Source organism: Serinus canaria, chromosome 3, assembly GCF_022539315.1.
Source record: "Serinus canaria isolate serCan28SL12 chromosome 3, serCan2020, whole genome shotgun sequence".
Lineage (NCBI taxonomy): Eukaryota > Metazoa > Chordata > Aves > Passeriformes > Fringillidae > Serinus > Serinus canaria.
The window spans coordinates 49,288-75,148 of record NC_066316.1 but is presented as its reverse complement, the minus strand read 5'-3'; the positions used below and the strand labels follow the sequence as shown (position 1 = coordinate 75,148).

The 25,861-nt window shown below is 43.5% G+C and overlaps 1 long non-coding RNA gene across 7 annotated transcripts in view; it reads left to right on the top strand.

Annotated features, from left to right (window-relative positions):
- The window catches only part of LOC108962545 (uncharacterized), a 314,906-nt gene that overhangs the window by 241,754 nt on the left and 47,291 nt on the right, over positions 1-25,861 (top strand). Inside the window, exon 1 of one of the 7 annotated variants that reach the window (XR_007777277.1) lies at positions 25,309-25,436. The exons of the other annotated variants lie outside the window; for them this stretch is intronic. This is a non-coding gene — a long non-coding RNA (uncharacterized LOC108962545). Of the gene's footprint in view, positions 1-25,308; positions 25,437-25,861 lie in introns of those variants that run through there. 7 annotated transcript variants of the gene reach the window in all.

Sequence of the window (25,861 nt, the reverse complement as noted above, 5' to 3'; positions counted from 1 at the left end):
AGGATTTGGACTATTGCTATGACCTTAATATTAGTTCAGATATGGGAAGGGATGGCTCAATGTCAAGTTGGTGAACAGTGGCTGAATTCAGTTCCTGAATTCTGATGCCATCTAGAGCAAGAAGTGCTGGATAGCTTTGGACAGTTAGTTTAAAACTAATTTACTTTCTCCTTAAATGAAAAACCTCCTTTAATAATATAGGTCTGATTGCAAGATTAAGTGTAAGCTCTGAAACAGGGAAGTTTTCTCATCTGTAAAATACAGTGAGTAATAGTGATCAGTTACAGCACTGCAAGAATTCAGACACTCCTGCACGGGTAATTTATAATGTATATTGGTTTAATGGCACTCAAAGTGAGGTTCTCATTTGAAAAGAACAAAACTGTGAACTGTATCTATCCACCTGAGTAGTGGCCATGCTGACCAGGACCTGTAATGTTGCCAGCTGATTGCTCTGATCCACAGATGTGACACCTGACTAAAACTGATGTGCTGAAAATGTAGAAATGTAGAAAATGTAAAATGCAGAAATCCTGTTAACAGCATCCTTGCGCGCACACACACTGCCTCCAGCAATGCAAGTATTAGAGGTGAGGTACCCTAACAGCGTTTAACTTTGGTTCTAGAACCTTATTGATAAGTTCTTCACATTAAAATACTAAGGTGTAGTAAGATGAAATATACAGAGAATTAAATTTTGTCAGTTGGGAGGAGTTGGGTGTGGAATCAGGCTGCATCAGGGGCTCTGACACAGTGATGGCAACTGAACCTGCCTTTGCTGATGGCTCTGTCATAGCAGAGAGCAGGAGGAAGAGGCTGTAAGGGAAAAGGAAAATTATGTGGGTGTCAGTCAAATTATTATGGAGAGGAGCGGAACAAATTTCAAGTTACAAAAAAGAATTTTTGGCTGTGGCACAAGTAGCCACCAGGACACAGAGGATGAGTTGCTCAGTTAATTATTCCTGATCTGCCTTTCCAGGGTATTTCCACTGGCACTTTTGGATGTTGCACAGGCCAAATTCCACTGTGACGAATTTAGATCCTTGGACCCACTGCAGCTTTAGTGAATAATGTACCTGTCTTGAGCAATGTGCTGTTGTGGCTGTAACAGCAGCCACGGGGTTGTTTTTCCATTCATCTGGCTGAACTTCAGCTAATGTGGAAGAAAGATACTGTTATTGTGAAAGATATTGTTCTCTACATATTTGATTTGCATATGACAAATGGCAAATCAAGTACAGGTGGCAGCTCAGAAACGGAGAGATGTACTTCTGTCCTTAGTATTTCTGTGAGGGTCTTTCATGTTTTAATTCATTTGGTCTCCAGCATTCCCCTTCTCTACCTGTCCTTAATAGATTGTTGGTATTTCCCTGTCTGGCCTTATGGACAACATTCTCATGTTCTCAGTGATGTGCAGTTTCAGAGTCCCTTCTGGGCCACAGTGAAGTACGTGTGAATTGGGACCAATCTCTGCACAGATTTAAACATGCAGGTTGTCCACATAGAGCCAGAACAGCTTCTGGCTGGTTCTGCTGTGGGTTTTGCCAGCCTGCAGGCCTGCCTGGCACAAGGGGCTGCTGCATCAGAAAGGACTTTTCAAAGGAGTAACGTCAGAGGCAGGGTCATGGCCAGGACACCAGGTAATTGTGCAGGTTCACTGCCTTGCCTTGAGAGCTCCAACAAATTAGGGACAGTCTGCAAGCAGGAGTGGAAGGTGAAACCAGCACTGCCTGCCCTTCACTGTGAGGTGACTGCACCTTGCAGGCAGAAAGCCAAACCGAGACACTGTGTCTCACTTAAGTCATTTGGTGTAGTCAGAGAGTGCGTCATTAAACTGAGAACATCTGCTTGTTAGCATGGCAGGAGAAATAAGCCACAGTTACTTGAGAACCCCATAAAATGTGTTTCACAGGAAGACAGGAAAGGCCCAGTAAAGTTTCTGATAGAGCTTCCAGCAGCTCTGACACGTGAAGATATATTATGTTCCATTCCTAATAAAGTTCTGGCAGTTCAACCTCCTTCCTAGATGCAACCTGAACCTGTAAATTTATCAGCCATGCAGCACCAAGGGGAAATAGTCTTATAGATCTTGTAATCTTTGTGACAGTTATCTAATAAGGCAGATTACCAAATATCTCAGGAAGGAAGGCTGGTATGACTGACATCCACCAAGTTCCTCCAGTGTTTCTCCCTTTAATGCAGGAAGAGTTTGTTTGTAGCAGAAAATGCTGTAGGGAATGGTGTTCTCATAAAATGTGAGGCTAAATGTTGAGTAATGCACCTATAAACAGAAAGTAATTAGTTAATATCTGTTCTTGGACAGCTGCAATAAGGCAGGACAGCGGTGTTTGACTAAATGGTTCAGTTGTTTGAGAAACACTTAGCTCTGGCTTTTCAAAAGCATCTGAATGTATTTTAATTTGACAAAATGTTTCCATTTGAAGTTAGAGCTCTTTTAAGGCACCTTTTAGAAAGGTTAATGTATGTATGAGTGGTCCAAGTAATATACTCTACATTAATTCCCAGACTGATTTTTCTAATGTTCCTCATATGTAGTTTTTATGAGAAACAAAGCAGTAAAGGGATGCTGCTGCCACGGGTCGATAACTGGCTGAAAAAGAAGCAGCAGCAGATTGGTGTGATTGGGTGTAGAGTCACAGGAGAGATGTGTAGTGAGGTTCTGCATGGGCCTGGCGTGGGGGTGACAAAGCCCTGGCATGGGGGCGCTGTTATAAAGTTATCATGTTGGTAAGGACAAGGAAGGGCTCTGTAGGAACAGAGAAGGTTCTTACAGCAGCCTGTGGCTGGGCAGCAAAGCAGCAGATGAAATTCAGTGTAGATAAATACACTGTGGTACACACAGGGAAATATACAGCCCCAGTTTTATTTTGCACATGAAATGTGCTGCTCTGGAACAAGCCCTTGGGGCTATTGTAGCTGCTTCCATCAGCACATCAGTGCTTGGCTGCACTCAGAAAAGCAAAGCAAACCAGAAAACATCGGTTCAGCTCCACTGAAATCCAGCACTGGTGTCCAGGACACTCTGCTCAATAAGAGCACAGCACAGCACATGGGGCTGGAGGGAGGCTGCAAGCCTGATGGATGTTTTGGAGCAGTTTCCACGTAAGGAAGGGCTGAGTAAACTCATGCTCCTCAGCTTGGAAACCAGGCGTGCTGCAGGGAGCAGCAGTCTGGGGAACTCCTTGCCAAAGGATGCTAAAAATTTACTTGAATTCAAGAGCAGATTGAACAAGTATTTGCAAGGCAGAGCCTTTGGAGCCTTTCACATTGAAAAATAACAACAAGCTCAGAAAATCACTGAAAATAGTGGAGAACAGGAATACATTTTGAGGTTTTTACAAAGCACAGGAAGGTTTTCTCATTACAATTAAAGGCGAAAAATTGCTATGAGGTGAACACAACGTTCTCTCCTGATGAAGTCTTTGCTTTTCTTTTAGTTTTGCTTGCAGCTGTTAAAATGTATCAATAAACAAACCGCTTGTGTTGTGAGAAATACTTTTCATTTCAAAAGTGGGCAAAGCTCATTTCTTTTCTCTTTCAAAAGCCAAGCATTGCCCAGGAGTTGAAAGGTGTGAGGAAATCATTAGCAGCAAGGCAGAGAGCCTGTAAACCTGCAGGGCCTTCTGGAAGCACAGCTTGGTAGCAGAGTACCTGTGTGTTTGAGAGGTGGAAATGAATGCTAGAAACTCCCCAAGCTGCCAATGGGTGTCCAGGCTGCTGACCAGAACCTGCTTGAGCCAGGAACTTTCTCTCTGCATCTCAGCCCTGCTTGAGCAGAGCACTCCTCCCTTTCCTCTGCACACCCCTTCTTTCACTGCCACATCAGGGGTCTCACCACGCTCACAGTTAGGAAATTCTACCTTATGTCTAATCTACTGGATTTTAACACAGCCGGGCTTGCTCACAAGAAGCTGGGGAACCCCTTCCCTGCCAAGCTCATCCAATGCCTAGGTTTTTACAATGGCAGCAATCTTGGGGCACTTTGCTTAGGATTCATTCCAATGGGAAGCAGGTCTTTGGAAGCATTAATTAAATCAGAAGCAAAGATTATGTCATTTACAGTCAAGTATTTTATACCATTAGCATCATTTTTTCCTTTAGAAATTGGTTTCAAACTATGGAAGAGCAGTATCTATCTCTACCCCAGCTGGAACCATCACATGACCAGAAACATGTGTGAGAATAACTCACAGACCTACTCCATATTTTTGGAGTGTGTGTGGCCCTCTGAGCCTGAATTAGAGGCAAAAAGATGAATTCCAATGTCCGATCTGGTTATCAGCTGCAGCACAGCTCCCTTGCATGACTTGGGTGCCTCGGTTTTCCCTCTGTAGCAGCGTAATGAAACATCCGGTATTCAGCCTCCTGCCCTGTCAGTGCAGCCGGTGATCTGTGTGGGGGAATCGGTGTGTCCTTGTGCAGATGGCCTCACTCCTGACTGGGAACTTGGGGCACAGCACTGGATATAACAGTATGTAAATAACAAAGTCACTAAAACATCTTTATTGCATCCATGATTCCACCCTGGAGGCTTTTTCTTTGGCTGAGATTTGATGAAAGCACTATCATCTGTCTTACACAGACCTCCAGAGCTTAACAGTAGCTGGATCTAGTGGGGAAATAAATTTTAGGAAAATAATAAATCCTGACACCGCAGCGCCAGCAGAGGCAAAAGCGTTGATAGTGTCTGTGGTTGAGAGTAAAGCAGCAATTGCCTGGTGCTCGTGGCGTCCTGTCAGAGCTCTGTAAAACATCAGGAGTTACCTGAGAGTCACCCTGGCCCTCAGAGCCCCGGGCCTGCCCCGCGGGATTGCCGAGGTACCTGTGAGTCACCCTGGCCCTCAGAGGCCCCTACCTGCTCCGCGGGATTGCCGATGTGTACCTGTGAGTCACCCTGGCCCTCAGAGCCCCTTACCCGCCCCGCGGGATGGCTGAGGTACCTGTGAGAGTCACCCTGGCCCTCAGAGCCCCGGGCCTGCTCCGCGGGATTACAGAGGTACGTGTGAGAGTCTCCCTGGCCCTCAGAGCCCCGGGCCTGCTCTGCGGGATTACAGAGGTACGTGTGAGAGTCTCCCTGGCCCTCAGAGCCCCCGGCCTGCCCCGCGGGATTGCCCCATCCCTGTCGAGGGAAATACCTGCCTTCTGAGGTTACAGAGCGCAGTAATTCGGGAGGAAAGCTGAGCTCTCAAAAGCCAGAGCTCACTTTCAGGCCTGGCTGTCATTCACTGAGGGCGCGTTCCCGCACAGAGCCCGGCCAACAAAGAGATCCCTGCACCGCGCACACCGCAGGGCCCTGCCTCCCTCCCGGGGAAAAGATGCCTCTTTGTGCTGGAGACAAGTGAGGGAGGAGGGTTTGCAGGACAACAGAAAGCTATACCAGGGACATCTCGACGGTAATTAAATCCTTTATTCACATTGGCTGCCGGTGTGGGCCGCATTAGCAGCCCAATGGCACATCCTGTGGAACGGTATAGAAAAATATTGAAACAAATCTGCTGAACCTGGGGAGCTTGGGTTGATTTCTTTCCCATCCAGTAAATGAACCAACATTGTGGCTGAGGTTAAGGGAAGGTCGGTTTAACTCGCCAGGATTGCAGCTGGAGAAGGCTTTTTTAGCTGGAAAAAAAGTGCCTGGAAACTTCTCCCTGACTTAAAGCCCCGTAGTTTCAGCGTGCAAATGGTGTTCTCGCTGCATGCTGAGCACCTCGGGGTACCAGGGGGTCCCTGCCAAGGACTCTGCCTCGTGTCCCAGGGAAGAGGCTGAAGGTTTTGTGCATGTCCTGCCTCAGTTCTAACATGCTGCCAAGTTACTGTCACGTGAATTCCCTAAATCACGGTTTTGACATCTCTTTAGACCATCCCCTTTAGCCTGCAGTGCGCTGGAGGCCTCAGGGGCTCCAGGTGAGCTCCATGGCTTTGGTTGTGAAAACAAACTTGAAAATCTTGAGAGTTCCCTCCTGGTCTCTGGATCTCTGGCTCCAGTAATAATTAAAGATCAGTTTTCCTGTGGAGTTAGAGGTTTACTCTGGGAGGGGCGGTGGCTTTGGGTGAACAGTAGATTCTCTTTCTGCCTTTTCTAAATTGTCTTTAATTACAAAACTCACTAAGTAGCCAGCAACAGTGAAATCCCCAGGAGTTCCAAATAGCTGCCATGTGTCTTTTTCTCACACTTGCAGAGATTTAGGACGTCTGCCAAAGTTATAGAGCAATAAAGGAGCTTAAATATATTAAATTAACTAATATGCCATCAAAGCTTAGAGTGCCCTCTCCTCCAGTTCTGCTGCTTTATCTGCTCTTCTCCCTCTCCTGACTCACTCTACTCTACGCTCTGTTGTTCGTAGTTGTCTGTTCTTCATTTTCTCTCTCATGTTTCCTTTTTTCCCCTTCTTTTGGGGGTAGAAACAGGCAAACTGTAGGCAGCCCAGCCTGCTATCTTTGCAAAGTTCTTTACCGTGGCTCTGTCTTTTCACACATAAATGTGTATTCCTTAATTTTCTTTCACTGTGCCTTCCCCATTCCTTCCTTAACTCCTCTCCATCACATCTTCATGTCCCATTCCTCACTCCTGCATGTTTTATGCTTTTGCTGGCTGCATCCAGTGCGGGTAGGAGTGTGGCTGCTGTGTCTGCGCCCCCATTTCCCCAACCACCCCTCTGAGAGCCGTGTGAGTGTTTGTGTGTTTCTGTGCTCATCTGTCACTGATTGGCCCCGATTCCTGGGCTGGTGCTGCGGGTCCTCCCATCCACGCTTTGTTCTGTGCAATTAACATGATTATACGGGCAGTTGTGCTAATTGTGCCATGTACAGATGACTCATTAGTCCTGCAATTATGCGTTTTCCTGAAGAGTTGCTGTGGAGGGGGGCCTGATAATAGTTTGGCAGTCTGAAATTCGACCTTTGCTTGTTTATCATTTCACCATGAGTAACTTGAAGGCCAAGTGCTGCTTTTTAGCACTGAAAATGAAACATTGTTTTGCTCGGCCTGAGACTCCGGCCATGGATAATGGTTCCAGCTGTCCTGCAGAGCAGGAGCCGTGCTGATCCCTGTGAGCACACAGATAAGAGTGCTGGATGTGGCCCCAGTTTGGAATGATGTGTGCCTTGCTCGGAGCACTTGAGTTGTCCCACTGAAGTCAGTGGAGTTATTTCTGTTATTGAGGAACAGGAGTGACTTAAGTACCTTCCTGAATGTGACACCTAAGGGGGCTGACAGATTTTCTTCCTCAAACAGTGGCCTTTCTTACACTACAGCTGTTGCTGGATGTGAAATCTCACTTTTTGTAACATATCCTGGGAGGAGCAGATTAGGAGACATCGAGTTTACCTTCCCAGCTGTTACTTTACACCAGTTGTTTGTGAGAAACATGGCAAAAAAAAAAAAAAAAAAAAAAAAAAAAAAGCCAGCAGAAAAGGATTTCTGCACCTGTCATGCAGTTTTCCCAAATCACCTGCCCAACTGCATCTCCCAGCTCCTGTAGGAGACCAGGAATTAGGTTATACTGAATGTGAAAGGGAAAATAGATCTGAGATATGTGAGTCTGGAGAGGTGATACAGACACCTATGGCCAGATGGGAACAGAGTCAATATCCCACTTAACCAAGTGTCTGGGGCTCAGCTGATAAGCAGGGAAAATGGAAAACTGCGCACTGTGATTTTCCAGCAAAACTGAGGTATAATGGTGTTAAGGCTCTTGAGCCAGTCTTGTCCTGCGTGTGATTTCAGAGTTGGGTCAGACAGAGGAGCCCTGGTGAGAAGGTAGAAAATCAAGTTTGTATAAATTGTACCGGATTGAAGAAAATCAACAACCCTGTGTAATTTTCCAATGCTTTTCTTTGCCCTAATCTGAAAAGGATATGTGGAGACGTGATAAATTTCAAGCCAGTTTTCAGGTTATATGAGAGCTCAGCAGTAAGGGGAGGTTGGTGCTTCCTCAGAGCCTTGCTTGGTGGCATTGTCAGAACGCTGTGTGCAAAGTTTACAGGTTTGACAGCTCCTGGACAGGGTCACTTGGAAGATTTTGGAAGGTTTGTCTACTTACTTGGGCATACACAGTGATTTGAGGTTGGCTTCAGCTAAAGATTTCAATCTCTCTCTTGTCATAAAGGGTCAATATATGAGTGGCATAGCGCTATGACTTAAAAAATTACTTTCATTTTTTGGTTTTCTTCCTGTTTTTGAAAGTTAAAGGGCACACTTAAGGACCTCAAAGAGTTGGCTACATTGTCTTCTTTAATGTTACTATGTCTTTTCATACATACATAGGTGTTTATATGTATGTTAAATAGCATTTAAGGTTTTTATTCAGATTAACCTGAGATATTTCATGCCACAGCATGAAAATTAAGATATTTTAACATTATCAGAATCCCCTGCAATTCATACTGTGGACCAAAATTTCATTACCATGGAATGTTTTGAAATAGAGTGAATTTCATCTCCTGCTGGAAATGCTTCTGAGGTTTTCCAACCCACTTTTATTAGCTTATATCCATTAAAAAATGATCATGCTACACTTTCCCATGTTATAAAGCTTACAGCAACTGGCAGCAATGAGATATTAACTCAGAAAATGACTAAATTAAGCAAATGGAAGAAAAACAGAAACTTGAAAATAATTTGCACAAAGGAAATTTTTGGCAAACCAATCCCAGATTTACTTTTGAGTGATGGGTTGTTTGTTTTATTGTTATTTGTTTGAATATTAGCAGCAGATAGGAACCTGGATGAGAGCCTTCAGCAAGGTCCTCTTGTGATTGCTGCTCCACACCAGCCATGGAATGCTTCCAGCATGATCCCACTTAAAACTTTAGGGGAGAAAAGTTCTGCAATCCAGAGAAATTAGGCTGTCAGCAATCACTGGCAATTATGTTACGTGAGATATTGCACTATTTTTCCCATTGGCCACTCTTCCAATTGCTAGAGAAACATTAGCAATAGCTTTACAAGATGTTTAGAAGTGAAAAGAATAAGCTGTGAACATATTTAAGAGAATTTTTTTTACTATTTCTCAATTTCTAATAGTCATTACTAGAAGTGCCTATTAGTATTTCTTAAGCTGCAGAAAGGCTTCTCCATCTTCAGTGGGTTTTACTCACACAGGGAAAGTACAATGAAACTTTATATCTCCATCTGTGCAAAGATGATTGGTGACCCATTGACCTCAGTTTTCCATTTCTGGTCTGCTAGTGTTTGTGTCCAATTTGGGTTTTGTATCTGGACAAGGAAAAATTACTTTTAGCAAATTCTTCCTATCCTTTGGGAAGATGATCCCCCTTAATTTCTCCATGTCCATCCAACTGGGATGATTTTCTAATGCTTCTAGGTTTTCTTTATTAGAATTTCTGAGCAACAAGTTAATCTGTTTTTATGAACCCCTTGCAATTCCTTGCCTACAAACGTGAGCAATCAGGAGCTGATCCCACAGGTCCTCTCATGCTTCTCTCATTACCCCTTGGCTTTAGGAGTCTTTCCTGTCTTCAGAGACTTTTCTCCATCAGTTTAACTCTGTGTCTCAGTGAGTTTTGACCAGAAATATTGGCAAGGGGAGGTTCAGAGTAGCTCCAAAACCAGGCACTAGCTCTGTATGATACCTGAGCTCCTCCCAGGGCCACGCCTGCCTTGCTGGCACCTCTTTAATAAAAGGTGTGATGGCACCCCAAACTGGGGAGCAGACCCCTCAGCACTTCAAAATCCTTTGCTATTCCCCCTTCCCAGCTATTCTGCCCAGCTGACATCCCCTCTGTGGACGACTGATTCTTCTGCTAAGAGCAGTGCAAGGAGCTTTGCAGAATGGAAAGTCATTGCCTTGCACCTGGCACGAGCCTGTGTGTGGGTCACAAGGCACTGAGGCATGTTCCTGGCAGACACATCTCCCTGCCATCTTTATCCCTGTGGATATGTGCTGATCATCTGGTTACTGCAGCCCTGACTTTTTGGCTGCCTCGGTATCGAGTGACAAAAGGCACACATCAGCGTGATCCCAGCTTGTGTCTGTCACCCAGGGCCACCGAGACGAGCCGCCAGCCGCCCGCTCCACCCGACACGCTACGCTGGACATTAATTACACGGGATTCAGCACACGGATTCACACGGGGTGCCAAGGTGCCCGGGCTGAGCCAGGCAAAATGCACTGGCCGCTGCAAAATGCATTACAGCACCTCCCAAATATTTTCAGAATCCGAGACATAGGGTTTAGTAAATTAGAGGATAACCAGATAATCGATTTCTGACACGTCGGAGAAGGGATCCAAATGCCTAGAGGCATAGGTATTTAACCAAGGGAATACTCAGGTTTTTGTGGGTGAAAAGCTTGATTTGTAGCAACCAAAAGCTGAGTATTTTCTGGATCATAAAAAGTTGCTTTCTAATCTAGAACCATGCAAATAATTGTAATTTTTATTTCAGTTAGCTAAAACCAAAAACAAGCTTCTATCCCCTTTATTTCTTTTCCACTTCTTGCAAAGAAATCAATTTATTTTTCTGCTTTTAGATGAACAGCAAGCATGGTTAGGGAATTTTTTTTTTTTTGCCAGGAAATGTCATCTTTGCTGTGGAAATGCTTAAGTTTCTCCATGAAAATGGAATTTCCCTTCAGAAGTAATTTAGCAAATAAAAGTGATGGGTTTGTCCAGTGGCTGGAATTATAGTGCCTTCCATGTGAAAAGCTTTTTGGCATTAAGCCTCCACCGCAGAAAGCTGAAAAGAGCCCCAAGTAAAACTCACACTTGTTCCTGACATGAAACGAACTTCCCAATTCAAGGAAGGTTTAAGTGCCTGTTCATATCAATGTCATGAATTCTTTGGGGATGTATAGTTTTTTAAGAAATTGCAAAAGAAAGGCAGTTTTTTTAAAAGAAATAGTCTCTATCCTCATTGCCGACAAACACAGAGATGAGAATCTGCTGGGATTCTCCATGGGATGTCAGTACTAGGAGGATGTACCCTTCAATGCCCTTCCTCTACCAGTTACTAATTCCTTTACAGCTGGCCCTAAAAGCTCCAGGTAGTAACATACAAGTGGTCCTTGTTCCCTAAAACCTGGCACGCTTAAAGGCAGACAAATAATAGGGAGGAAAAATTAAAAAAAAAAAAAAAAAAAGTGTTTGCTGTTATCAGTGTGTTGAAGGGAAGGGAAGCAAAGCACCAAAATTTCACTGGTTTGTCCTGAAGGCAGAACTGACCACAGGACTTGGTGCCACCTTACCCTAAGGTCACACCTCTGTGCTTGATGCTGGATTTTCTCCTTTCTCCCTCACCTTCCTTAAGGATTGGCCTGAACCATCTACAATACACTTTGGATTTGTTTTTATCTGGACTTAGAAACACCCCACCTACCCCTGCTTTGCTCTCAGTCCCAGTTCTCTTGGCCTTTCTGTGTCCTTCAGATGAAAACTCTGAGCCGAGGGCAGGAGCATTTTGGATGTTTCCACACTAAAAGGCTGTCCTGAAGCACTCTTCTGATAGCAATGTAATCTGCGCATCCTGATGGATTTACTCCTTGCCCTTTCCCCTGGCCTCTCCAGATGTCACTCCTTGCTGCCCTAAATGAAGGTTATTACTCCCATGCTGTCATCATTGATTGAAGCGCAGCTTTTCAAGCCGGAGGGAGGAGGAGATAGGGGAGGGCAATAAAACCCTAGTTCATTGTGTTAAACCTAGCGGAGAATCAGGTGTGAGCTATATGAACTGAATAATAACCTCCAGTTAGCACTATGTGAGCACTCTGCTCAATCAAATTAAGACAGAAGGCAGGCAGGCAGTGCTGCACGTTCGTCTCCCACAGACGCCTCAGAAGATCTGGGATGGAGGCATGTGTCCACAGTTACATCCACAAACTCTTCAATCCAAACTCACCTTTCTCCCTTCTCATTTTTTCAAAGCAGTGAGATTTCCTTCTGAAGCTGATCAACTGTTGGAGAAAAAAAATCTGGGTTTTTTGCCTCCAGTATCTCATCCACACTTTTCGAATTATGGGAGTTTTCTCACACAAAATAAAAGGTAGTGTTTCCTGAGTCTTTGGGATTCTTTTCAGGAAATTCAGTGGGAACTTCAGCATTCACATAGAAATAGATGTGCATAAACACACAGTAACTGACTTTTTTTACCCCAAACCACAAAGATGTTATCACTTTTAACCATTTTGGACCAAATTTCAAGTGCTGCTGCTGCTGTGGAAAGAGTGAGACCCCATATATGTGAAATTACCTCTAATTCTATCAAAATAGTAACCTGGGAATGCAGGCCTCTGTACAGCTATTTGGGTGAGAATTTCCTAGCTGGAAGTTGTTACCCTGGACTTTCAGAAGGGATGGTGCTCTTGTTATACCTGCAAGACAGGGGAGCCTTTTGGAGCCTGGCAGGCACAGTGAGCAGCAGAGCTCTGTGGTCCAGCTGAGGAGTCCAGGAGCCCCCTGGAGCTTAGCAGCTCCACAGGGCAATGGGAGTGAGTGGACCATGACTCTGACAAGCCTTTTTGGTGTTAGGCTTGTAAAGCAGCCACAATGTATTCCAGTTCAGCATTTCAGCCCTTTTATGAATGTAAAGCTTGAAGGAGGGAAGCTTTAAACTGGCTGAGGTCTCTGCTACTTTACCATCATAATCATAAAATCATCCATGGTGTAGTTCAGGCCGTGTAGCCCTCACTGATGAGGAGAGCTCCCAAAGTCCAGAGCACTGACTTGACCCTTCTTAATGACTTTAGCTGTTCTGTGTTTTCTGCCCTCTTTGTCCACATTTGTGTTCCATAATTTTATGTGAGAATCTGCTTCTCTGCTTCTGTTTAAGAACGAACTTAACTCTGACCCACACTCACAAACTCTACAATTTTACTGCTGGAATCGGGTTTCTGTGCTGGCTTAAAATAAGTATGAATATGCTGATATTTTGGGAATATTGCAAAGAAAGGAATTTCAGTAAGTGTTTTGGCAAGCTGGAGTTATGCTTCATGGGTGCAGTAAAGATGGCAAAGGGTTTCTGTAGGTCTCTGATTGTCTCAGTTCTGGCCCAGATGATTATTTCAACACTGTTACTAGTTCTTGTATTAAAAAGGATTTAGTCATCCTTTCCCATCTAATATTTAAATGCAAGTAAGGAAAAAAGGGAAAACAGCTCCTCCTCTGTTCTGCTTCTCCATCATTAGAGATGGCTCAGGTACCTCACGAGGCTCTGCAGGTCCCTGGTGGTGTGTGTGAACCAAGGCTCTGTGTTAGGTTTACTTATCTGTAAATACATGATATTGCTGTTATCCACTGCTAAAAATCCCACAGGGAGTGCTAAGTCTTTGCCTAGCACTTTGACTCTTCTGCTGTTCGTGTGTTGTCCAGAGGAAGCCACCTTTCAGAGGAAAAAAAATGCCCTGCATGATGGTGATGAGTTTTAAAGTGTCAAGTAATCATTCCCAGATTGCCACAGAAGCAGCATCCTGCGTCAGGGGCTAAATTCTGCAATTTTTATTTCTACCTAGCACTGTGTATAGCACCAAGCTGCCCAGGAAGCAGAGTCTCTGCTTTGTGAAAAATAAACTATTATCAGCAGAAGTTGTCTGGCTGTTCACGGATCAGGAGTACGGGAGAGAAGAGGTCAGAAATAGTTCATATTTCTTTTGTGCTGGAACTGAGCAGGCACATTAATTGTCCTCTGCCTGAGGCTTCTGGCCAGGGGCCGTGGGATTTGCACACATTGTCACTGGGGCACTAATTGGGTGATCATCTGAGCACTGCAGCCCTACTAAGTGATGCAAAGCTGCTGAGCCACCCTGCCAGTGCTGATCCTCATGTCTGAGCTGCTGTCAGCTGCAAGTACTTATGTCAGGTGGCAGCCAAAACCTCTCTCTTCTTTGGAAATCCAGGCTCTGTTCTGCCCTCTGTTTGCCCCCCCGTCCCTCCCCCCAGCACTGCACTGTAGTTCACACCAACTGAATCAAGTCATAAGTGGCAAAGAATAAAAATAGAGGTGGAGTGTGCATCTGCTATACAACTGGGATTAGGGTGAATCTTAACTTTATTCTGAAGTTCATACCATTGGTACAAGAGAGAATAATGAGCGTACTGCACTGAAAATGCAGAAATTGGGAAACATGGCTTGCTCTTTTATCCAAACACACCTTTATGGGCAGCAATGTCCAGGCACTCCATCTCATGGTAATGAAATCTGATCACCCAGCATTAACTCAGCACCTCAATACTTGTATTTTACAGCCTCACTAGTCCTTGTCCCTTCAGGTGCATCTACTCCCCCAGTCATACATGTGCCCACCGCACCTATCACCCAGGATTCTCTAGCCGGGCTGGAAAACCTCACACATATTGGCACTACACCACACACTGTAGCAATTCTCCAACCCCTGCTCCTTTATCCAGCAGTGCAAATACACATTCCCAGAGATGGACCTGCCAGCTAGGGCTGCACTTGGGCCTCTTCACAACTGCTTTGCTCATTGTTTGTAATTCTTGCATGCTCTTACCCAGTGCACAAATTATCTCAAGTGGCAAATTCTGCAAAATAGATCTTGAAGCAGGAATTTGGTTCAAGTTAATTGCAGAGGTGGAAGACTATTACATAATTTCTGTCTCTGAGGACAGCTCTTACACACAACTATACCTGTACTAATTTGAGTGAACATTTTGTCTCCTTGAGTATCAGGGTTCTTTTTTTTTCCCCTCAAAATCTTGGCCAATGCAAAAGGGAATTTCCTTCTCTGTTTACTAAGTCTCAGGGTATACCAGTGTGCCAAGAGGACTTTGTTCAAGAAAGGGGACTTTTTCCAAGGAGATCTGTCTAGTTTTGTTTTCTACAAGAGGCCAATGCCCTGGCATTACAGTGTTAATATCCACCAGCCTCTCTCACTAATACATCTTAGGGAAACAGTAGTTGATTTACAATTGTACTTTTTTCAAAACATTTTGAATCAAGCCCCTGACACTCACAAGCTTCATCCCTGGCACCCATTTCTGATGGTCAGAGGTCTATTGCATGGGCAGCAGCAGTGACAGAAAAGATTCCTATCAGCTCTAATGCAAAGTGGGGAAAATTCTAGGCTAGATTTTGCTCTGTGAAGCATGCAAGCCATTTCCACACACTTTCCTGGACATCTGGTTTCTAAACTGCATCCTATCTTGTGCCACCCCTCAAATATTTGGATTGACCCTTTTCAAGTGGAGACAATTGAAAACCCACCTGGACACATTCCTGTGTCACCTGCTTTGGGTGACCCTGAGTTGGCGGGGAGTTGGTCTTGGTCTCCAGAGGTCCCTTCCAATACTAAAAACCTTGTGGTTCTGTGAAATCCATGGGAAAATTCCTGGAAGTTTCAGTAAGACTAGGTTAAACCCTTGAGCAAACTTTGGGAAACGCTTGCTGCTTCTAGAGAAGGCACATCTCTCGATTTCAGAGACTGGTTTTGGATTAAGATACTTTTGGAGATAAAAGTTCAGAATTAAGACCTCTCTGCTGGGCCAGCTTGGCTGCTGTCAGCTGCCATTATTAATTTTAAACAACAGAATCAGTGTAGGAAGATCTTTAAGGAATGTTGTCATCAGGTGTGAATGACAAAAGTACAGATCAACCACTGTTTTGAAGTTCTAGGTCTGCACTCTTGGGGTCAGACCACCACCAGTATCTGTCTGACTGTGCCCTTCTGTTGCCACACTTGTGCTGATTAATGTCAAATGAAATTCAGCTTTCTTTACCTCCGAAGTCCAATGTGGCTAAACAATAAACAGCTTTCCAGCAAGAAGTGAAACCTCCCCTCTGTTACGCTGGAAAAACTCTTCGGGAAAATGTTTTCATCTCTGTGATAGTCCCCTGTAGCATCTTCCAGCTGGCAGGTCAGGGGGTTGCTGAGACAGAGGTTACATCTAAATAGTCATCAAAGATTTTATTTTCTGTTAATTTTCTACCTGAATCTTTTTGGAAAAATATTGAATATGAACAGAGTTTTCCAGAGTCATGTAAAAAGGTGGTGACAGAGACTTTGATGGAAGCTGTACGTTTTTGCTCCCTGACTGCTCTAAGAGATTCATGTGACCACAGCCAGTAGCCCTGGAATGATGCCTATGCTTGTGATTTCAAAGCATGCATCTCATGTCTGTCTTACTAGAAGTATTTTATTGTACTGATAAAATTTGGATAAATCCCACTTTAAAAAGGTGCTATTTTCTGCTGTGGTGCTTTAAACATATCAGTCACTTGTCCTGAGTTCCCACTGGTTCCAATGTGATATGTGGGTAGATCAGCAGGTGCAGAGGAAGAGCAGTGACAACAGGTTAAAACAATCTTTGAAATCAGACAAAAATCTAAATATCTTACTGCTTGGTTTTAAATTTAACTAAGTGCTTAAGAGTGAGTACTGTAGGAGAAAAAATAATGAAAATTAAAATAATTAGGAAGATTAGTAATTGGAAGAAAAAAACAACTAAATCATTAAAATAGAAGGCTAAATGTTTGAAAGAAATGTGCTAAGACCTTGTAGTTAAATGGTTAATTTCCTGTTGCATTAAAACCTTCCTCTCTCAAGAGTAACTGGCATTTGCAAGGTTCTGCTCTAGAGGGATGTTCAGGTATTAAAGGAGAAAGGATCCAGAGGCAGGTGGAGAAAAGGGTTACAGGAGAATCCTCCAAAGCTGCTTTGCTCATTTACACATTCAAAAAGGTGCTTTGTTCCTTTGCATTCACAAGTCTGCACATGCACATAGAAAACACTGTATCAGAAAATATTTAGAACTGTTAAGAGTTTAGAAATCTGTTAGGCTAAATTTTATAGCCAAAAAACCATATTTTATTTGGCTCTAGAAGTTAAAAGAGCATCATGCTGGTGCATTCTGTCTTCAGGGTCTGAAGGGATGGCAACACACACCTCTTTGCTGCTCCTGAGACTGAGGTTAAATATCTGCTTCAAAAACATTTGTTGCTCTTACACAGCCCTTTTTGTGTGGCATCTGATTCCAAAGCATTTGGCTGAGTAGATTATTTATAGCAAATCCAGGGATCCATGTAGCTAAGGCAGATCCAAGAATACAAGAGGCTGCAATACACATGAGCATAAAAGAGCAGGTTCTACTTTTCATCCCTTAGCCATCGTGAAGGAATCTCGTTATAAACAAAAGCTAGGTCTTGCATCACCAAAAGCAGCACTGCTCACCAATGAGCCATTCAGTGTCCCATGTTAATGGTGTGGGTTGAGCCATACTTTTTCCTTGTAGTCCTGTCTGGATCAGTAATGAGATTTAGGGAACTCAAGCTGAAGTAAAACCAATGAGGTATTATTGTCTAAAAGCAGCTAAAACCTGCATGTGAATTCTTTCATTAGCCATTAGAAGTCAACTCCTGGGCTTCAGCAGCCTTCTTGGATCCCATGGATCAGTACCAACATTGGCTGCCCTGTGTTCTGGTCAGCTGCAGCTCTCAGTTGTGCCAGTGTTGCCCAGAGCCTTCATGGAGGTGTTGGTGGCCGTGGATGGGAGCAGGGATGTCCCTGTAGTCCTGCAGGGGCCTGGCCCCACAGCCCACTGTGGGCTTTGGCTCGGGGACATTGGCACAAGCATGCTGCACCAGTCACCCAGCTCCAAGGGGGGATTGTTAAACAGATCACTCTAAATTCCTCAAGGCTCCTGGATTCTCCAGTGTGTCAGAAAACAAACCTTGAGGCCTCTAATGTGAGTAATCATTGTGTCTATGGAATGCGAAACATTTCCAATTCGTGAAGGCAAGCTCGGTGGCCTATACTGTACAAACACACACAAACACCATGTGGAAATAATAAATATGTTTATGGTGGAGATCTGTTCTTCCTTTATTATTTTAGGATTTTGTCTGGATTTGAAACAATTGTTAAGAGCATTAGCTTCAGTCTTTCATTACTGACATACTCATAATATTGACTTCACCTACTAAGGCAGCTGTACTCCTTCTCAGCATATATTCCATTCTTTTAAACATACCAGTTGTTCATACACAAATATGCAATATTTAGCAAGTTTAATGGCCATACTGACATTGAGTAGTTCTATTCAATATCCTCCAGTTCTTTTAACCTTTGACTGTGGAATTCAAATTTTGATTCACAGAAATTCATACACTGGAATTCAGGAGAGGGGAAATTGTCTGGTTTGTAAACTTCTTAGTCCTCCTCTTAGTTTCTGAGGCAATACTTCCAGTTTTGCAGTTTAGGTTCATATTTAGGGTAGCTCCAAAGGTGGATTTTTAATGTCCCAGAAGGCTCTTGTGCCTGGTGGGAGTGGGGTTGTACAAGATGCTGCAGCTGAACAGGAGGTGCATTGCCCCTGCCCTCCACTCATGAAAAGGTAACATGCCCTTTCTGCATGTTTTCCCCATTTAAATACAAGGAGTTACTGATATATTTACCTAAGCCTACTAATATATACATAAGTAAAATTTATTTTCCAGGAAAATTGCTCCACAGTTCTTTCATCTGGATTTTGAAATGGTCTTTGGTCTTTGTGAAATGCCATCCCTAAAACGCAGTATTCAATGTCAGGTTGACTGTAGCATTTCATTTGTTATGAACTGAATTTTTTTTCCTGCCTCTTTTTTTTTTTTTTTTTTTATTGTCTCAAAATAGTTACTCTGTATTTCAGATTAACTCATCATAATTTGTCAGTGAATGAAGAGAATCAGTTTCTTGCCCAATAACAATAATTGCCTATTCCATAAAATGCTTCAATAACTGCAAGTGTAGAGACCTTTATGAAAAGTCAGGGTTTCTGTGATGAAAAACCAAGAGGATTTTTTCCAACTGCTGGAGGTTTTTCACTCATGCAAGTTGGGAACAATGTGGGATTTTAGACACAAATCATCCTTGGTCTCTGCAGAGTGTAACACCCTCCTTCCATTTCCTTCCAAACTCACCTGGGCAGTGGGATATGGGAAGAGCAGAGATATGATCCTGGGTTTCCTACAGGAATGTATGCAAAATAGATGTGGCACTGGAAACACAAGGCATTTAAAAAGTACCATGAAGGATCCATGGAGGGTATCAATCCAATGTACATCTTTTACAATCCCGGAATACTGTATTCACTTCAAATCTCCACCTTTGGTACTTGGACAGCCTTGAGGACACTCAGGGCTCTTAACTGAGCCCAGCTTCCCATCCACACACTAATCATCCATTACAGAAACTCCATACAAGGACTGGGGAGAAGGATGAAGCCCATTTTTAGGATGGGTTTATTTTTATCTTTTTTTGGGAAAAGTTTATCGTCCTATTTTTTATACCTCCCACCAATGAAAGCTCAGAAAGACTGAAATAGTACAGTCTGTTGGAGTGGATTCTTCCCCAGGAGACTGATTTTATTTTATTATTACTGAAGGGAACAGGAATTTATTAAGCCTCAAAAAGTGGAGGAACTGGAACTTTCCTGCCAAGGTAGACATATTCCCAAGCTTCTCCCCTCCTGAGAAGCTCTTTTACTGACTTTCCCGTGTAGGGGAGAGACACAATTTTGTCCATATTATCAGCTGACAAATAGAACAACCAAATTCAGATGGGGGAGGAGAGGGAAAATTTGCTCAAAAATATATTTAAAGACATGAGCTTTCCTGTAGAGAAGTTTGTTTGGTGAGAAATGAATCTCTTGCTACGAGCTCCAATTTAAACTGGCTGACCTAGAAGGAAGAAAGTGCCTGGGAAAGAATGAAAAGCAAATAAATAAAAAGCAAGAAGAAAATAAAAAATAGGTTTTCTCTTTCCCACTTTTCAAAGCCCTGTGGGTAGGATGGGACTTCTGTGTCCTACCTCTCAGGGAGCCAGCAGCTTTATGTTTGTGCGTAGCACGGACACAACAGGAATCTATCACACAATGGAGTGAGTGTGTGTTCCTTGTTCCTTGCTGATGCAGGCTAATGACAGAAAAGTTAATTAAATCAGACAGTTGGCGTTTGCCACTGGTTCAGAGAACAGAATTCTCCAAGGTTTGGTGCCCTCGAGCAGATGGCATCCCTCCAGCTGGGTTTCCAGCCTCTCTCACACCTACAGGTCACCCCTGAATTTCTACTTCTTGCTCTCCAGATTCCCACTACCCACATGTCTATCCCCTTCCTCTTTCTTTTCCTCCCTTTCCCACTCCCTCTATTCCTGATCACTCCAGCTCTTACACTTGTCTCCCACAGTTCCTGCTGAAACAACATTCAGCTGTAGTGGTGCTAATGATGATTATTAGGAAGGCAGAGCAAGATAAGCCAAGGCTGAGTGAAATATCCCCTCTTTGTAACACACAGGGTTGAGAATTTGTTTGGCCTATGGATGGGACAGTCTTGACCTTAAAGGAAACCAGAAGTTTCTTCCAGATTTGAAATACCTCAGAATTAAGGTATTTCCTCTTTCCTTGCTCTCTGGATCTTCTGTTTAGTCAAAAGCACTTCAGAGACCGTTCAGTCATGCTAAGATCTCATGAATTTTAGAGTTTTGCGTCTGTCAGAGCAGATGGGCACTGGCAATGCTTGGCACTGCAATCAAGAGCTTGGCAGGCATTACCACACCTGCACTGTCTTTAAATTGCCTTTCTTGGGTGTGGTGACACAGGAATCGAGATCTGGGAAGAGGTTCACTGGAAGCTGCAGGGTTTTTCAGCCAAGTGCCACTAACCCTCTGACAGTGAGCCACGGTGGCACGGCCACCTCTGACCAAGCCAAATCAGGAATGTCTGTCTGATACGCAGTCATGCCTTTGAGCGGCAGGGCTCTGCAGAGTTCACAGAGCACAGCTGAATAGAAAGGCTGAGCAGCATCCTACCCCTTGGGCCACCTCATTTCCATCCGTGCAGTGAGGGGAGTGCTACTGAGGCAGTAACAAACACGCAGATGTGGCAATAACAGCACACAGGGTGGGGGCGGGGGGGGAACGGGGCTTTTGTGTCTCTTCAGTGAGTCACTTCTCAGCCAGGAGGAGCCCACTGATGCACGGGAAGCTTGTAGAGGTTGGGAACTCAATTTTTTTTTTTGAAGTTCCATAAGTCACTTCACAATCGTTTCTGTTTGTCTGGATGAGCAGAAGTGAGAGATCATGAGCAGGGGGATGTAGGGATGTAACCACAACTGGCTGTGACTTCAGGAGGTGCCATAAAGCCAAAGGTGATGTTAAACTCCAAGGCAGAGGGAACTGGGGGAAGAAGAGAAGCACCCAGATGTGCCTTCCTTCCCTGTGTTCCTGTTACACCAGGTTTGTGAGGTATCACCTCTTTGAAGGACTGACCTGTGCACTCAAGCACAGAGAAAGTTTTCCCTCCAGTCCTCTTTGTTGGGAAGTTTTGGTTTTCTGCCCAGTGGTTAAAACCATGACCAATAAAAACAGAAACAAAAGGGAGTTGATATCAATTATTCCTTAAGACCTCAGCGACCCTTCACCTCCCTACAACTGAGCAGTGGCTAATACATAGAAGTTTGGAAGTTAGGCCACCTTCTAGCAGAATAACACATGGGACTATGTTCAGGAAGGTGGTGCAGAAGCATATATGTACTCTACCTTGTGGCTGAGATGGGAAACAAAATTGAAAAATCTACTCAGCTCCAGATTTTTTTTTTTCATCCTCTCTGCAGCCTCAAGCCAGAAAAACTTTTTTCCCTTCCAGAAGCAATGTAAAATAAAGGAGGGGAGACAATAAGCCACATTCTCAGTCTCTTCTTAGCAAAAATACTTGAAAATTACCAGAAGAGTGACTAAAAGTCAAAATAACTTGAAGGGAGAAGTCTTGACAATTATGTGAAAGGAAATTCAAATGGTCAGGGAACACTGACGTTTCAAGGACCCTCTGATGTCCTGACAGAAGCAGGAGTTTCACCCCAGGATATGCAGGGTGGTACAATAGAGGAGAATAAGTTCGCATATGGAAGATTCTGTGATCCAGCAGATGGCAAAATAGTGTTGAGCTTTTGTAATTGAACCTGTTCATCATCTAAAAGGCCTTTTACCTCGCAGCTACTGCAGAATAATCCAAACAGTATTTTTGTTCGCTGGGAGAAGGTAAGAGTTTGCTGTAATTCTTAAATCATTTTTAGAAGATATCACTAAAGTAGTGACAGGGCCATATCTTCCCTACTCCCAAAATGAAAGGTGGTTTTGTTTCAGCATGTCTGCCCAGATTTGAAGTTGTTTAGAACCCACTGTGGGATGATGATGATGAGGATGATGGTAATAATAATAATAATAATAATAATAATAATAATAATAATAATAATAATAATAATAATAATAATAATAATAATAATAATAATAACAGTAATAATTTAAAAAAAAATCCAGGAGCCTCTTTTTGCTTGGTTTTTGGAAGCTGTCCAAAATGGCAGAACCCTTGCAGGGCCAGACTGGCTCCAAATGAATTTACAATCTTTCAGCTGTTGGGGCTAAATATTGTTTCAGTTGTTCATGGGATGCTTATGCTGACTAGACCCAAACTTTTATCTCAGATTCGAACCTATGAATGTCAACCTCATCTTGCTCCAGGTAAAAAACTGGAATATTATGGTTTTTGGCCCATTTTTAACCTTTTAAAGTCCTGTTTCATTTGCGGCGTAATGATGACACAGGCCTTCACTTAGCAAAGACATGTAGAAGCACAGCTGCATTAATTTGAAAAAGATTTTGAAACAGACCCTTATACTCAGGTTTTGTTATTTGCATTATCTGATCTGTGTTCTTGATGAACCCCCTGTGAAAAATGGTGCGTGAAAATGATAGCTAGGAGATGGTACCTTCACTTGTCCTTGGCTCAAGGTTATAAGGGAACCCACAAGGCCTTTGCTGTAATTTCACTGTAAACACCAGAAATTAATTTTGGTTTGTGTGCCAGTGTGTGCCTTTCTCTGCCCTTCCCTCATCATTCCTCTTCTTTCCAGTTCTGCAAAAGGAAGTATCAGGATGAGCATTTCTGCAGAGGCTGTTTGGGCTTGCCCAAAACATCTGTGCTGGCACAAGCACTCCTGCCCACGCAGCCTCTGGGGCAGCCCTCAGGCTGTGACCTAACCCCGTCCTTCTCTTGTGCTGGGCTGCCTTTCCAGGATCTCCAACCCCATGGGCATGATGGAGCTTGGGAAGCCACAGCCCAGGATCTAATCCCAGCTCTTGGCTGTGGGGATGCGACAAATCCACTGTCAGCATAAGCATCCTTTGCTCATGAGGTGGGTATTTAATGTCTCTACAGGACCTAGCATAAAAGAGGCAAAATTCATGTTATTAAAGTGTGAGCATAGTGGCTATATATGGAGAAAACTACTTTCTGATGGCTAGGGAGTTGATAGCCCGTGACCAGAACCATCTTTTCTTATAGACCTGATGCCTCCCAGATAATTAGTATCATTTTCGAAAGTTGCCTTGATTTGTAGTACATGTTCCTAAAACTCTTGACAGAGACCCTATAATTTCAGGAATTAGTCCAGACATGTAATAAGATTTAGTGCTTCTGTTATTGATTTATGGACAAAAAGTTCTGTCACTAGCAGTCTTTGGGAGAAGAGATTTGGATGTGTACGCAATTAGTCAATGTTGCTATGCTCTCTCATTAATAGTTTGTGAGTGGTAGCTTGTTGTATGTAGCATTTCTTTTTCTAGATCTGGGAGTGCCGGACATGGGACTGGTTTTGCTGGTAAAATCAGACATAGCTGTGGTATTAGGACTTATTCTAGACGCAGTTATTTCTTGCTGTAGCTGTACTTGCTGCAGTACACAGCTGGGACTGCTGCACACCACAGAGGGCGAACAAAAACAGCCTTTGCTTAAAATGAGTGTGGAGAGACTCCCATAGGAAATGGGTTTTGTTTTTTGAAATCTGTGTGTGGCATAGGGAAGGAATGGGTGGAAAAACGATAACAAGAGAGAGCATGTCTGTGAGAGAGATAAGATTGAAAAGGGCTGGTAAGCAAAATGCTCAAAGTTGAGCCGATGTTTGCAAAATCGTGCTGCCTTTAGAAAAGCTGGTGTTCATTTGGTTGCGTAACTGGTACTGAGGTCCTGTAAAATCCAGCCCTCCAAATTAGCAAGATAAGAAATTGTGTTCAAAAATTCTTTAGAAAGGATTCTCCTTTCTCTGTGTTAAGAGCCATGAAAACAAAGACAGTCTTGCTGGGCAGATTTTGGGGGATTTGTTTCCTTTTTATAAAGAAACAAATTCTGACTGTTTTTTCCCAGTGATTTGTACATGAGCCCCATCTTGTGTGTTCTCTCCAAAATGTCTCACTGGCTCTAGCAGCAAAAAGGCATTCAGATGCTCTGCCTGCAAAGAGCTTCTTTTCCTTTAAATCCCAGCAAAAAATGAGAATGGGTGGCAGTGACTGACTGAATAGCTTTTGAAGTACAATACATACATATGTGTGTTTTTATGTATATGTGTGTGTTCAATATATATTTGTGTGTGCTTTAAGACTGACTGGGCATCCACCCTTGGGCTCTGCTTTCTATGATTAATCTGATTAGCATTGCAATTATAAATACCTGGTAAATGTCTGCCTTTGATCTAACCCACTTGTCACTCAATAGTCTTTTAAACTCCAGGTTTCCTCTCTCCTTCTTGACATTTGTCATTGTCTCCCCTCTGAATGCCTTCCTTGCAGTTCTCAAAAGCTGGCCCAAAAGCCCTAGGAGGGAGATTGGAGTATCAAGTACCACGCTCCGGGCTCAGAGGCAGCTGCCATGTTCTAAAAGGTCTCTTTATTCTTTGCAGCCACGGCTTTGCCCAAATAACAAATATTCACTTCCCAAGCCCTTTATCTTCCGTGGAAAAAAATCCCCCAGAATAACAATAAGTTCTTCCCTCTTTCCAGCCTAGCCCAGTGTACATTAATACACCTTGTAATTGCTTGTCTCTATCGGTTTTAGTCCTTTGCCCTTTTTTGCTCCTTCTTTTTGTACTTCAGCTTCATCATTGATCCTATTCACTCTATTCCCAGCGCTGAAATCCAAGTCCCAGATGCCAGCAAGGAATACTCAGCCATTCATGACAAATTGAATAGCTCAATTTAAAGGGGAAGATAGCACCTCATCTACTGTTACTATTCACCACAATAATCTCCGTCGCCCGTTCACGGGAGACAGTGGCGTGTCCTGAGTTCAGGGACAGACTATGCTTATCCTCTCTCCCTTGAAAGGACTCCAAGGAGCGTTGCACATGACAGGGAGTCACCTTTCTGCCTTTGAAGGTTTTTATGCATTCACATCAAGACAATGGTCAACACTACTAAGAGCCCAGGAATGCTGTTCCGTTCACCCCCGCCCTGGCGCACTCCCAACCCACTTGCAGGAACATGCCAAAAAATAAGTCAGGGAGGCTGAAATAAGGCCAGATCCTCGGCTGGTAGGAGTAGGCAGTCAGCCTAAACACTTCTGCTATGGGATCAATGAGGATTCGGGGGCAAAAAACAAACTTCAGTACTTTAGCAAGTGCTGCACCAAGGACAGCCTCGTCAGATGTAAGTACCCATCCCACCAGCTTCCAGGTAGCTCCTGATGACTCTCCCTTTGGAGTCCCGTTGGGCTACAGAGAGAACCCACACAGGGAATAGGAGCTGCCAGTGGTGCCTCATCTATACCTGTGGTGCCAAAGTGCCCTAGGCTGCTCAAAATCATTTGTTGACAGTTGCTATGATCAGAAAATGGACCTCTCAACTAAAGATGGGTGTTCACAGGAAAGAGCCTGTGCTCCTTCATTACTGGTTTTTTTATTTTTCATTAGGTAACTGAAACTGCCAGAGTTTTCTCTGTAAATTAAAAAAAAGAAAATCTATTTACTGATAAATTTTACCCACAGGGATTTAATTCTGGCTTTCCTCCACTGAAAATATTCTTCTTTCAGAATTTAACTGTATACTTTTCAGTCAACATGATTCCATTTTTT